Below are 14,483 nucleotides of genomic sequence, written 5' to 3' on the forward strand. Positions count from 1 at the left end.
AGAAGAACAAAACAAATGCAAAGGGCTTTTTAAGTAGGATACATCTGTATCCCAAATTGAGGTGACACTTAAGAAAACGAGATATCCATATATTACCAAAATCAGTATGATTGCCCTGCCTGATACTGAAGAAAAATGTGAAGGCAAAGGCTCTTTGGTTATATGGGCAGAGGAGGGACCGAAAGGCAGTAAATGCCCCTGTCTGCAGAATTAGAGATGCTGCTACTGGAAGACTGCCTGTGTTTCAAAAGCACAGCGAAGATTCAGACAAGAGCTACGCAAATGGTTTGAGATTTGCAAAAGCAGACTTCTTAACGAGAAACTAGGGATGCTTGATACATTTCAATCACGAGCTCAAGGCACATTAGTTGAGTAGGCAGACGTTAATTTTGACATCCCAAGGCTGGGTGAGTGGAGTTTCTTCTACTGTGTAAGTTAGGTGGAGCCTCAGCATTAATAGCAATACAGCTCTGGGGTCTGGACATGCTGTTCCTCCTACTCCTGGTAGACAGAAGGAAAGGGGCTGATGACTGCTGCTCCAGAAAGGGACTTCTTTTTTCACCTCAGCAGTATATGTAATCCCACAAATGATTCCTTTTTTCAGGAGAGGCAGACACCTGGTGGTTTTACATGGTCCTAGACAGATAAATGGTGTCTGTGATGCTATTGTCTTTTCGGTGGCCTTCTCTGTGCTGCCCTAAGAAACTACTTTATCTGTCTGAGTCTAAGGGGACATCCTCAGAGCTCCGAAGGGTACCAGGGTGGTATCTGGGTCTCCCAACACAGAGCTCTGGAACATGGCCAGGGCATACCCAGCAGGGCAGGCCTTCAGCATACCCTGAGGAGTGAGTTAGTCCTACAATATATATATTTTTTTTCCTCTCCTGGGACAAAGTTTTCTCTCTTATAAGAAATTTCTCCTTTGAAATGTTATAGGGAGACAGATCTAATCTTTATTCCTGAAACTTATCCTTTTGCTTCATTATTTAAGAGACCAGCTGATCACTCTTCTCAATTAAAATAAGTGGTTGTGCCCCAGCACCTTGGAGACGCAGACATCTCTTGCTAGGGCAAAGTCCTTGACTGGCTAATTAATAACTCCTTGCTTCTATGAGTGGTGAAACTTCTCTCTATTCCTTCTCTCTTTTTGACTCTGACATTATGAAATGTGTCTTAAACTTACTATATATTCCCTAACACTAGGTATATGACAAACTTGTCTGATACAAATATCTAACCATGATAAATAGGCTCTTGAGTGAAAGCAGACACAATGTTGATTAATCACTTTGGGGTGATGGGACCCCAACAAGCCTTGTAGCAGTCTCCCATTGCACAGTTACATCCAAGGAGGAGAGACAGTGGTGATAGGCTCAAGAGATTTTGTTATTTCAGTGACTCTGTGAAGGGAGACAATTACATATTGTTGTGGCACCATAAACAGAGTGGAAAATTCAGAAATAAGGTTATATCATTATGTAAACCATAACCAGTCTCAGCAAACAGCATTATAGCATCTTACCAAGCTTTGTTAGCTGAGACAGTTCCAGGCAAGTATAGAAGCAGCTAATCCTCTGTGAAAGCTTTGGTGTAAATGGTGTACTCTATGTTGTCTTTTATTCTTGTCTCATATGGAGGTCTTTTTCAGAATTAGCAGACATGCAGTTCACTAAATATGTTACTGGAACTACCACGCTGAATAGTGCTTATTGTTAATAGAGCTGCTGGGTTTTTTTATGCTGGGAATTTGGTAACATTTTTGAGAGCTCTGTACCATCATCTATGTGCTGTTTCTGTCTGTGTAGTATCTTCATAGGCAAGTTCAGATTGTTAAAAGAATATTAAGATTATGTTTTTTCTCTTTAGCTTTTTTCTAACATCAATGGACAAAATGGATCTTGTCTTAAAAAATTATGTCCCCTATCTTACCAGTATTTACCCATGCTGGTTTAGGATAACAAATTACTATCATCTCGGGTTTCTCTAGCTCTTTCCTGAGCTGAAGCTTCTTAGCTTATTTCTTTATAGTCTTACCAACTTCTGCAAAGTAAGCAGCAAAACAATAGAAATCTTGAAGCAAATAACTAGCATGATCTACTAAAATAATGCAGCAAACTTCCTAGAGTCCTGCTGTGGTAAGAGGGACCACTGCAACTATAGCCTGAGCAGGCAGTGCTGGGGAGCTGAACATCCATGGCCCATCTGCTCCTTTCAGCCACCTTTAAGCCTTACAAAACCAGCTGTCTGCTGCCACCAGGGAATGCCACTGTGGCAGTGGTTTTCCTTCTGAGATAGCAAGCCTGGCTCCTGATCTCTGCTTTTTGCAGCGTATGCAGTCCCCAGGTTCAGAGGCACCAAGGTCTAGGTGCTGAGGAAGTAGAGAAGACACACAGGGAAACCACTCACACACACACATGCAATACTTTAAACCCATTCATGCATGTCAGCATACAAACAACTTATAAAAGCATGATCACAGAATCACAGAATAACCAGGTTGGAAGAGACCCACCGGATCACCGAGTCCAACCGTTCCTACCAAACACTAAACCATATCCCTCAGCACCTCGTCCACCCGTGCCTTAAACACCTCCAGGGAAGGTGACTCAACCACCTCCCTGGGCAGCCTGTTCCAGTGCCCAATGACCCTTTCTGTAAAGAATTTTTTCCTAACGTCTAGCCTAAACCTCCCCTGGCGGAGCTTGAGGCCATTCCCTCTTGTCCTGTCCCCTGTCACTTGGGAGAAGAGCCCAGCACCCTCCTCTCTACAACGTCCTTTCAGGTAGTTGTAGAGAGCAATGAGGTCACCCCTCAGCCTCCTCTTCTCCAGGCTAAACAACCCCAGCTCTCTCAGCCGCTCCTCATAAGGCCTGTAATTATTAAGGCAGCTATTATTAATTATTATCTATTTTTGAGAGCTGAATCTTGTGGAGGTGTAAAAGACCCATTGATATTTTTTTGTCCTTTTTCCTATTTTAAAGAGCAGCTAAATTCTGCTGACCTTTTTAAGAAACTGAATTAAAAAGTTTTAAAGCCCCAGAATTTGTTTTTTGAAGTCAATCAAAATTTTGGCATTTCAGTGTATCTGACATTTCAGTATCCTAATTTTTTATCACTATAAAGATCAATACTACTGCCCATCTCTGTTAATGGTATTTTATTTCCTCCAGAAACTAACTTGAGTGTCAAAGAAGATCTCCAGATCTCTGTCAAGCAAGATGTCAACAAGAAACAGTGGAAAATATTTGTTGTGACTGATTATATGACCAGAAGAATTGGATGTCATCCAGAGGGACCTGGACAGGCTGGAGGAGTGAGCCTGTGAGAACCTCATGAGGTTCAACAAGGCCAAGTGCAAGGTCCTCCACCTGGGTCAGGGCAATCTCCGATTTCAGTACACAATGGGGGATGATATTATTCAGAGCTGCCCTGCAGAGAAGGACTTGGGGGTGCTGATTAATGAGAAGCTTGACATGAGCCACCAGTGTGCGTTTGCAGCCCAGAAGGCCATCCGTGTCCTGGGCTGCATCAAAAGAAGCGTGGCCAGCAGGGTGAGGGAGGTGGTTCTGCCCCTTTATTCCTCTCTTGTGAGACCTCATCTGGAGTACTGTGTCTGGTTCCGGATTCCTCAACATAAGACGGATGTGGAACTGTTGGAACAGGTCCAGAGGAGGGCTACAAGGATGATCTGAGGGCCGGAGCACCTTCCATACAAAGACAGGCTGAGAGAGTTGGGCTTGTTCAGCCTGGATAAGAGAAGGCTCTGAGGAGATCTTATAGCAACCTTCCAGTACCTGAAAGGGGCTACAAGAAAGCTGGGGAGGGACTGTTTAGAAAGGCTTGTGGTGATAGGACGAGGGAGAACAGGTATAAACTGGAGAGGGGCAGATTTAGGCTTGATATAAGAAAGAATTTCTTCACCATGAGAGTGGTGAGGCACTGGCCCAGGTTGCCCAGGGAAGCTGTACCTGCCCCATCCCTGGAGGTGTTCAAGGTCAGGTTGGATGGGGCCTTGGGCAGCCTGATCTAGTGGGACGTGTCCTTGCCCATAGCAGCGAGGCTGGAAGTAGATGATCTTCAAGGTCCCTTCCAACCCAAACCATTCTATGATTCTATGATTCTATGATTCTATGATTCTATGATTATTAGATATTGCTGATTTGGTGTGACATCCTGACTTCATTTCTCTTAGACATTTCAGAACAATAGATACAGGAGCTCATGAGTCTAATAGCAAACATAAGTTCTGTAGCAGACAGATTCTTTGTGTTATTGAGTTTTTAGATAACATAATTCTGAGAGACAATTTTCTGAAATAAAACACCATCTGCTTCTACTTTCTTTTCCTTGTTGCCTTCTCTAAGAAAACACCAAGAAAACAGACTTATTCAGAAAAGTAGTTCCTTTGAGGCCTATTTTCCTCCATCTCTGTAAAAAGACAAGATATAAATTTGTCAGTGAGTTACCAGACAATTCGATATACAGCACTTCCAAAGAGCCAAATAAATGCACTTTCATTTGATAGATCTGGACATAGCTGAAAGTTTGAATTTTAAAGTCAGATTTACAAGAAAGATGCTGGGGCTATATCCAGTTGTATTCTCAAATGATCTTCCCTGTTTTCTCTAAGGGAGATGTATGCACATTTCATAACACTACACTGTGCAATGCAGCCTCTTATTAATGTGATGGGGGTAAGACATGTCCTGAACAAAACCAGTCAGAATGAAAAAAGGATTTCAAACTGCTCCATCTTCACACCAGAATGGGATCATTTCACAGCATTTCAACAATACTGGCTGGCAGTCAAAAGATACAGACACCAAACCAGCATCAGGGCTTTAATAGCTTGTAATATTTTAATGGTTTTAATATGTTAGATTATTATAATGGTACTAAAATATACCAAACATTGTTCTAGATTAATATGTAAGAAAGATATTCCCTGCAGTTTGCTCTTTCCATACTCAGTGGAATTTTCCAAACTCTGCCTTACTGACAGGAAAAAAGATTTGATTTTCAAAGGGCCTTTGCTATTTCTGCTTTTGATTGAAAGAGGTTTGTAGTATCTGCTCAAAGATCAATAACTGTAGGGCAATATGATCACATATAGTGATCTGATTAGACAAGGTTCACCTAATCCATGCTGTAGTTTAAACTGCAACTAACATAACAGATGGTTGCAATTTAGAGGATCTTTGTTTTGGACAAACATAGGAAAGCTAGTAAAGTGAGACTGGTTATTCATCTCAACTTACCTCTCAATTGCAAAAGTCAATTTAAAATTACAATAACACAAATAATAGTGAACGATTATTATTTAAATTTGGAGTTTTTTCCCAGGAATGAAGGTTTTGTCTTTTAAAAATCTCACAATGAAATTAAAATTAGGTCCACTGTTTCAGAATTCAGAGCACAATGCTAACAAATTGCTATATTCCATGAAGTTGTTAAAGTCTTTTGATATTCTAATTCAACTTTATGATAGGCAAAATTAGGGGGCAGAATGTGTGTAAAATTCTAGACACAATGTTCTTATAAGTGTGAGTAAGAATTTCATGTCCCTTACAACTGAGAAGCCTGAGGTGCGGTCTTCAAATTATAGGAGAATATGTCTGGGAAGAAAGGTAGAGTAAGACACCCTGCACTTACTGCAATAAAGTTTATTTAAATAAGGACTATACTCAGTGGGACATAATGAGGGAGCCTGAGTGATGACACAAGAAGTCCTTGGTTGCAGAGATTGCCCCATGCCCATATTCTGCATCACAGAAACCTGTTACGTCACAAGAACAGAGAAGTTATCAGTGACTTTAGCACCTTCTCCAAGAAAGTCTGAACACAATGCAACTTGCTGTTAGAGCAGGGTGTGTGAATCTACAGGCACTGCTGGCATCTTTGTTTTTTCATCACACTTTGGATCTGTTTTCTTATATCCTCGAACAGAGCTCTGCTTTGGCATGACACAGTAGTAAGGTGGAGCATACTTTGAAGAGCTACAGCTTTGCAATAAAGAACAGAGAACAAAGAATTGTCTTGCATTGTTAGTTACAAATTGCCTTAAGGCTTCTCACAGTCAGAAGGAGCTGAAACCAGAGAGCACAGTGGGCGTGCTAGATGAAAAACCCAGGGGTGCAAAGAAGTAACATGGTTGCAGAATTTGTCTGGAATTTAGGAAGTGGAGGCTTAGACTGAGGAAGTTCTGCATACTTCAGGGACATAAACGTGTGCTTTCCCCACAGCCAAGTGGAGATGTTCAGGGCTGCTGGTGGCTGGGCAGTTGATGCCTTCAGACCTGGCTTGATTGCGTCGTTCCTTTTCTTCAGAACAACCAGCACCTACTTGTTGGGTTAAAGGCCACTCTGTAGTCTAGCCACTCAGGTGGCGTGCGAAAACTCAAGATCCAAGACCACAATGTTAAATATTTAATATTCAACATCATATTTTGACATTAATTCAAGCCCTTTTTACCAGGCTCAGCAGAAAGGCTGGCATCAAAATGGACATGGAAAAGGGAGTGTCCTCACTTGCCTGCAGACGGTTTAACTGCTTCAAGGGCAAAGACCTCTGACGTGGTTTAGAAGTTTTTGCTGTCTCTGCATCTACTCCAGTCATTTTGCAGACAGATAAAGAGTTCAGAATTCAGCTGCTGTCAACAGATTTTTCTAAGTACTACATCTACAGTGCTACACTTAGAAAAGTGAATTTATCATAGACAAAACTGAGTTTCTGAAAAACATTTATTAAAGAAGACTGCAGCCTTCAGTAGACTTGACAAGATTTCATATTTTGCTTTTCATCTTTACCAAGTGCATTAATAGCTTTTAAGACTAAATGACATGAGTGCTAGCTATCTCAGCAGTGCATTAGAGATGAAGAAAACAGAATTTTGTGACTTTGGTGATGAAGACAAAAAGCACAGTGAGTAAGATTGTTTGTAAAATCAGGAGTTTCCCCCTATTAAAACAGATTCATAATGTTTGTGATTAACCAGCTGAAATTCAAATTAAATTTGCATTGCCAAGCTGATATTTCTCTCTATATCCTGAATGTGGCTGAATGTTCCTGAAAATATCTTCAAATACAAAAATACCAAGAAATCAGTTCTCAGGTCTTGTTAGTTAGTATGCATTTGTGGCTACTACTTTCACCAGTTCACCATTTTTTCTGTTTAGGATTTTAACTCCCCTGATCAGACACTAGAAACACAGCATGTGGGCAAATATCTGTTAGTGAGCTGCAAAAGTGAGCTATCTGTGAATAACTCAAGCGCTGAAAAATCATTTATTCTCACTAGCTTATGAACACTAACAAATAGCAAAACTGAACTTGAATGACTGGATCCAAACCCCTCAAAAGCCCAAAACACATCAATGCTGTGAAGCAAGTGAAAAAAAATTACACTCTTTCCTAAAATCTTTTCTAAATCAAATCACTATTCAAAATTGATTGATGATTAGGTGTATTTACCTAATTCTAGGCAGTCATTCCTGTCTTTCAGCTGTGGCTGTATGACACAGGATGGCTGGCTGCCTAACACAACTAAGAGAAATAAAAACAGCTTCAAGCAAAATACATTTTCTCATCTGAGCCCCACGTGAGTTCTGACTGATCTTACTTTCACCCCAGTTAAGACGGCAATTTTCATACAAGTCACATTTTTCATTCAAATGCAACAGACTTTTTTTATGAGCTACCCAAGGTACAACATCTTTACTTCGAAGTAAATTAAGCCACCTTCTGTAACAAAATGTAGAGTTGCTTGTGCGTGTTTTTACTTTATTGCCATCATCACAACGTTTAGCATGCTGACCCTACTGTGGGCTACTGTTCCAGACCCTGCACCAACATTGGCACAGGCCAGCAAAGGTGACTCACTTGCTGTGGAGGCTGGCAACATAGCAATGCGTCAGTCTTTCCACATCATCCAGGTTAGGGCCAAAGAGCAGGAATTCTGGGCTGAGCATTGCATCTCCATCCACAGTAGAGGAGGGCCATCTAGGAGTCAGGCAGCAGAGCTGATCTTCAAAGCTGAGTACAAGCAGGGTGTTTCTGGGAGGGTGAGCAAGGTATGTGGCTTCCAGAAAAGGAAGCAGCTGCTTCCTGGAGCAGATTGCACGCAAGGTGAGTTATAGAGAATTATTTTAGCAATTTGATTGACTGAACCAGAACAGATTGCCTCCAGGGTAGTCTTTAAGTGCTGATGGGCAGCCACTTGTTTGATGTTCTTCAGACCGAGCATAACACCCCTAAAAAGAGGCAGGACTTCTCATGACTTAGGACTGACGTCTACATTCATCCACTCTCTCTGGGAACAAGGAAAATTTGCATTTAGTTTTGACAGTGAGTTCTGCTTAAAGGATATACATAAAGATTACTGTGTTTTCATCAGTGTGTTCAAACCAAATAAATGAGCGTGTGCTCCACTGTGGCAGATGTGGTCTCTAACAGGGGTAAAAGGAGCTTGGTGGACATTCCCTGCAAGGCACACATTCAGCTTTGCAGTGACATAATTGTCAATCTCAACCCACTAGTCACACCTGGTGAGTTGTTCAGGGAAAGAATACAAAGGCATTTGCTGAACAGGACTAGAATTGTTTGCATTGTAAGAGACTGAAGTGACCAGTAAGGTTGTACTCGCATACACCAAACGCCCACGCCCTGCCAACCAGGTACTACGTGTTATGTTCTTCCTTTGTTCTCAATAACATTCAGAATGACAGTTTTTGAGAAGGCAGGCACTTTAGGGAAGCTTTGCAGATGTTTTTCTTTTGTCAACTCTTGCCAAGATAGATTAGGAATATCCTCACATATAAGCAACTCCCTAAAATACAGCCAAAGCCAGCAGAAACTATTATTAAATTAACCTCATTGCTCTCAGTGGAGCCCTTCACTCCAACCAGCTGAGTGCATTTTATTTCTATTATATTAGAATCCGCTGTAAAGAATTAGGTTAGAGTGATTTCATTTTTTCAACAAACCTACTCACCATCTGCATTTGGCAAAACTCGTTGACATCAGTCTTTGTTGCTTAGCAATAAATACTTGTGCTGACTTCAGTCACACAGAGTGTTCATTACTTTGTCATTCAGACATTTTGCGCAGCCTTTATGGCCTCAGAAATCATTTATTTACACTGGTCTTCTTGGAAGAGAAGGGGAAGGGCTGACAAATGAATGTGTAGAAAGAGAGGAAAAGCACTTTGATCTTGAAAGGCATTGGGCACAAATAGCAGAGAATCTATGGAAGATCCACAAGCTCAATAAAAAGGAGAAAATTGCCTAAAAGAAATCAATGAAATACTACTACTATAAAATATTAAAGCAGTTATAGAGCTTGCCAGGTATCAACAATCTTAAACACTATTAAAGTGTAAGTTTTGTAATGGCATCGGTGATCACATTCCATCAGCACGTGCTAATCAAGATGTACAAATTAACAAGAATATCTAAGAATGTGCCTTGTGCTTATATTCTGTGTCTATATATAATCAGAAGGTGTTCTATTTTGAGAAAAATACCTAAAATATTACATTTCTACAGAGTTCTATGATAATTGTCATTACTCATAACTTCAGCATTATTTGAATTTGGGAATAACTTTTAAAGTTAGTATTAGCTCAGAATTGAACTGTGTTGAAACCTTTGAGGAAAGTTCTTATTTATATACAGTTAGTAGAAGAAATGCTTAAAGCTGTGCAATTATAATTGCTTTGCTCATTTAGCAGTCACTAGCCAGTCACTAGGGCTCAGTTCTGTTGAGATGTCTAATTGTAAGATATTAACCTTTGGACTTCACACTACAAAAAAATTGAACTAGGATGCTCCAAAAAGGCAAAATTAGAATTGAAAATGAAATGGGTCACTTGTTATAGAGCATGTTACATTTAATAGATGAATGAGCTAACAAATGAATATGACAATGAGTCATCTGAAGTCAGAAAACAGCGTACTGTTGGAATGTCAGATGATTTATAGAACAGTTAGGTTTTGCTTTTATTTGTAGACACTTTATGCAAAGTTAGTTGATCATTTTACATGAGTAGCAGCAAAAATACAGAAAAAAAATCAGAATATGAGATTACAAATCTGTCATAGACAGTGTCCACTGCAAAACATAGAATCATAGATTCTATGATATCATAGATTCATAGAATCATAGATTCACTGCAAAACATACAAAATACTTCTTCAGGAAATGGCAAAGAAAACTTCCCAAGGCTGAACTGCATTCAGGTATTGAATCTGGGACTCAAAATCCCTTTTTACTTTAAAAGTGGTGACTTTGGTTCTGATTTGCCAATAGACTTTTTCGCTTTCATTCTTAAGCAATATAATAAAAAATGTAGTCTCGAACCATGAGCTTGACACTCAGAGTTAGGCTGTTAATACCTTAACAGGTATTGCAGTCACTTATAAGAGAGATTGTGTCTAGAAAGCTGATCAGGCATGTTTAAAGACCATAGCTGCTGTGCAAACTTCAAGACCAGAATAAGAGGTTGGAAAGTGAATGCTGATGAAAGTTACATGCTTTCAAAATGTGCAGCAAGCTGAGAAGGAAAAGTGCTTCTTCCCTGTCAGTAATTTGAGTTCCCTACTTGGACGGGACAGGTCCTCCACATCAGTGTAATACTGACCTGAATCACTTTGCTAGGGACAAGATCATGTTGTCCAGGTACTCTGACGCAGAAATCCTGATTTTGAGCCTCAAGTTGCTGCTCCTGCTCACCAGGATTTTCATTGGCAACCTGTAAGGCAGCAATGCATTTTGTTGCATGGCCATACCCGGTCTGCTGAAGTGCTGTGAAACTGGGAACCTTTGTAGCTGTCTGAAGGGATGATCAGTTTAAACACACACAGCCTTTAAATGCAGCAAACTTGAAAGTCTGACCTTCAGCCCTTTTGGAAATGTCTCCTATTAAATACAACACACTGCTGAAATAGAGAGTGAAACATGAAGGGAGCTGTGCTGAAACAACAAGACAAAACTTTTTGCTTCAATAAGAAGGAGAAAAATGTAAAAGCAACTGAACAGAAGAGAAAAACATCCTAATCAAAAGTCACATTCTGACGAATGATTTGAAAGATGATAGATGACACTCTGAGGAGTCAGGGGCTGGGAATAACAAGAAACCTAAGGCTCTTTTTGGCAAGGCTGGTATTCCTCAGTACCCAAGGGCATCTGTAAAAGTTTTCTCAAGAAAAACGCTGACTTTTCTAAAAATGCAGTCAATGTAGGAGGAACAGTGTATTCTCAGTGAATGATGGGTTACGCTTGGCACTCCTGACAAATCCAAGATTGAGTTGAATGACCAATTGTCCTGATACAGACTTGGAACTGCTCCACCTCTGCAGTGCTGATTATATTGACATTTCCCTTTCCTCTGCTCCTTTCTCTATCTCCCTAATGTGGTTTTCTATTTGCCTATTTCTAGTTATTTTTTCACTATTTTTCTATGGTAAAGGAAGTCTTGAGCAGAAACATTAAATGCTCTTTTGAGGAAGGAATAAACCCCATGTCAAATACTGAGTTGTGCATTGCTTAGACAGCTCTGAAATCACATAGAAAAATAGCACTCAACTCAGTCTGAGCTGGGCCAGAAACCAGTTTTTTTGTTTGCTTTTCTTTTTCATGGTTCAATATCTTGAGAAAGGTCAAACTGGATAATTTATTGGCCTGCTCTGGAATTTAGGGCTGCAAATAAGATCAATAAAATGCTAGTGGGACTCCAGGTTGCAGTGACAGAGCTAGCACAGCCCCTTTTCCGTCACCTGGAGGAAGGGTTATAATGAAGTTCCTAGAGGAGGTCAGTAAGTTGGTGGTTTAATTTGGAATTCACCTTTCCCAACTTCTCTGGGAAACACCAGCTGTAGCAACCCCTCACCCTCAGCAGGGCCCCTTGGTGAGACTCACAGCACTTGTCAGCAGGTTGTGTCCTGATATCTCCTCTTTTGGCTATAAACTTGTCATCAGCAGGCCAACAGCTGAGCTCCTTGAGTAGGAAGCGCTGCCTTAGGGTAGTAAGGTGCTAGAAGGGATTCAAGCAATGGCAAGAAAAACATGTAAGAAGCATCTTTACTTACAGGTTATGCCATCAGCAACCATGCCTATGTTTTTTTTAAGTATTTGTATAAGTATTTGGCAAATATTTGCAGTGCTCAGCAGAATGTATGTGAAATCAGGAGACTGTATACTGCCTTCAGTAATAACACAACTTCACGAACCACAAAGATAAAGTAAAAGGGGTTATGGGGAAAGTGGAGTTGATTAGCTGTCATTCCTTGACTATTTCTCTTCCCTGTATTTACATTCATAATTTTTACAGTGGTTCACGTGGTCAGGTGCAACAATGGAACTGCAGAAAAAAGAATTTTGCCCTAGCTGAGGGCAAAGCTCCAAATTCAACAGTTTATTTCCTCCTTGAGGGATACTTGTCCCAGACTTTTACAGGCATAATGGATTGCAAATACAACTCACACTACATTTGCGTATTTCCCTAGAAATGAGACACACAGAATAAAAATAAATGCCTGTTCTCACCACTTCCTGCCTGGCTCTCCTAAAGAATTGTTTCAGGGGGTTAATTTCTCATCCTTGGCTTTCCCAGTGTCTCTCTGTTTATTGCTGTGAGTGTCCTGTGACAGGAAATGCCACTGTCATGTAAGCTGCAGCGTGTTAAGGATTTCCTCCACCTAAAAATAGGTACCAGAGCTATCTTCTAATTTGCTCCTGTTGTTTGATATTAATTTCCAAATGTCAAACATAATTTTGAGCTTAGAATAAAGTCAACCTTTTATGCCATTTAAATTCAAGAAACTGCTTCTAAAAGCCTGCTTTGCAAATGTACTTGAAAACCTATTAACTATTTGCCATGTGGTTGATGATGTGTCCACGCCTCAGAAAGAATTGGTATATGACGCATCTGCTGACTCTTTTTAGGGATTAATATTTGCATTACGGAAGCACTAGGGTGTCAATGAAGAATGAGGCCACACTAGGATTAGTGTATGTGCTCATTGTCCTAGGTCTTCAGAACAAAAATACCTTTGAGTTAATGGTTTACTGTCCCAAAGCCTCAGTGGTTTAAAGAAAAACATTGTGGATCATTGATGTTGTTACCAGTGAAGTTCAAATTCAAAACGTGTAATTGTGCATTGAACCACTGTTAGTCACCAAAATATTCAACACCACATGTCTGCATTCAGATAGTGCGTATTCACCCTGTACGTGAAAAATATGGTCTAATTAGCCGCTTCTAATAGAGATGTAAGATATGCCAACAAAGCACAATGCTTGCATTTATTGTGTAAAATATCGTGTAATTAGATAATCCCTGATAGTGAATGGCTTGGGAAAAAGACTGAGAGCTAAGGAAGTCATAGATTCTGATTTCAGCAGCATCTAATTTTATTTGGATATATTTGTTACTTGACCTCTCTTCTCTGTGTCAGTATAACTGGAAAATCCATTAAAAGCAAGTCAGTGTGGTTTGTCCAACTCAATTCTGGTTAAACACATTGGAGAATCGCACTGTGAAAACAGTCTCCCTCTTCTTTATGGCAGTTCTTTAGTCATGAGAACTAAATCTGTGAAAAAAATAATGCCTGACAGCAATGCCTTTTTAAAAAAATGCCTATTAATAATTACAGCTTTAATGAATGGTGTGCTGAACATTTCAAATCCAAACTCAGTGGAGCAGCACTAACAGTTAGGTCCTCCCACTACCACCATTAGCAGGTCAAGTCTGCAGAGGCAGAGAAAGGTTTAATTTTTGGAAGTGTGTGGGAGCAGGGGTTCTGACTGCATGGTCCTGTGTGCTTGACATTCTCCAGTTTTCACTGAGAGTGCAGCTGAGGAAGAGGACCTGCTCAGAGGATGGCTGTGGCAGTGATGAAAAGCAAAAGGAACACTTAAGAGAGCAGAGAAGGTAAATTTGACAGAGAGGGATGCCTTTGCTGGTTTCAACAACACCTTCCCATGGCTGATGAGCATCAGCTGGCCAATACGACAGAAACTTCTGTGGTAGCATCTCAGTTCAAGCCATTCGTTCCCGGTACAGCTGCTGGGGTTGACTTTGTAAAGAACAGTATGTTGACCATGTCAGTTTTGACAGGATTTTACTGCAAGGTTTCCTTTTAACTTTCAATTTACTGCAGTTGAGCTCTGTGAATTTTTTATGACATTATGTCTAGTCCTGCCGCCCCCTCCAATGCTGGCAGGCCTCCCAGGGTGCCCTCCAAACCATCTCTTTGCATCCTGCTTGTATTCTGGCCTTGCTTTTGTCTGTCCAGCCCTCATTTTGAGAATTGCTTATTTAACTTTTCATATCAGATGTCTGTATCTTTCATTCGACATTTTCTTATGGTTAACTTCTGTCGAAAGTATAAATCTAACAAAGACAGGAGATGGTTATCTATATTTTACTTCTAATTTTTACTTTTAATTCTTATGTTGATGTGATTTTGATAATTCTACAAGTAAGC

The sequence above is a fragment of the Phaenicophaeus curvirostris genome, chromosome 2 (genome assembly GCF_032191515.1).
Source record: "Phaenicophaeus curvirostris isolate KB17595 chromosome 2, BPBGC_Pcur_1.0, whole genome shotgun sequence".
Classification (NCBI taxonomy): Eukaryota; Metazoa; Chordata; class Aves; order Cuculiformes; family Cuculidae; genus Phaenicophaeus; species Phaenicophaeus curvirostris.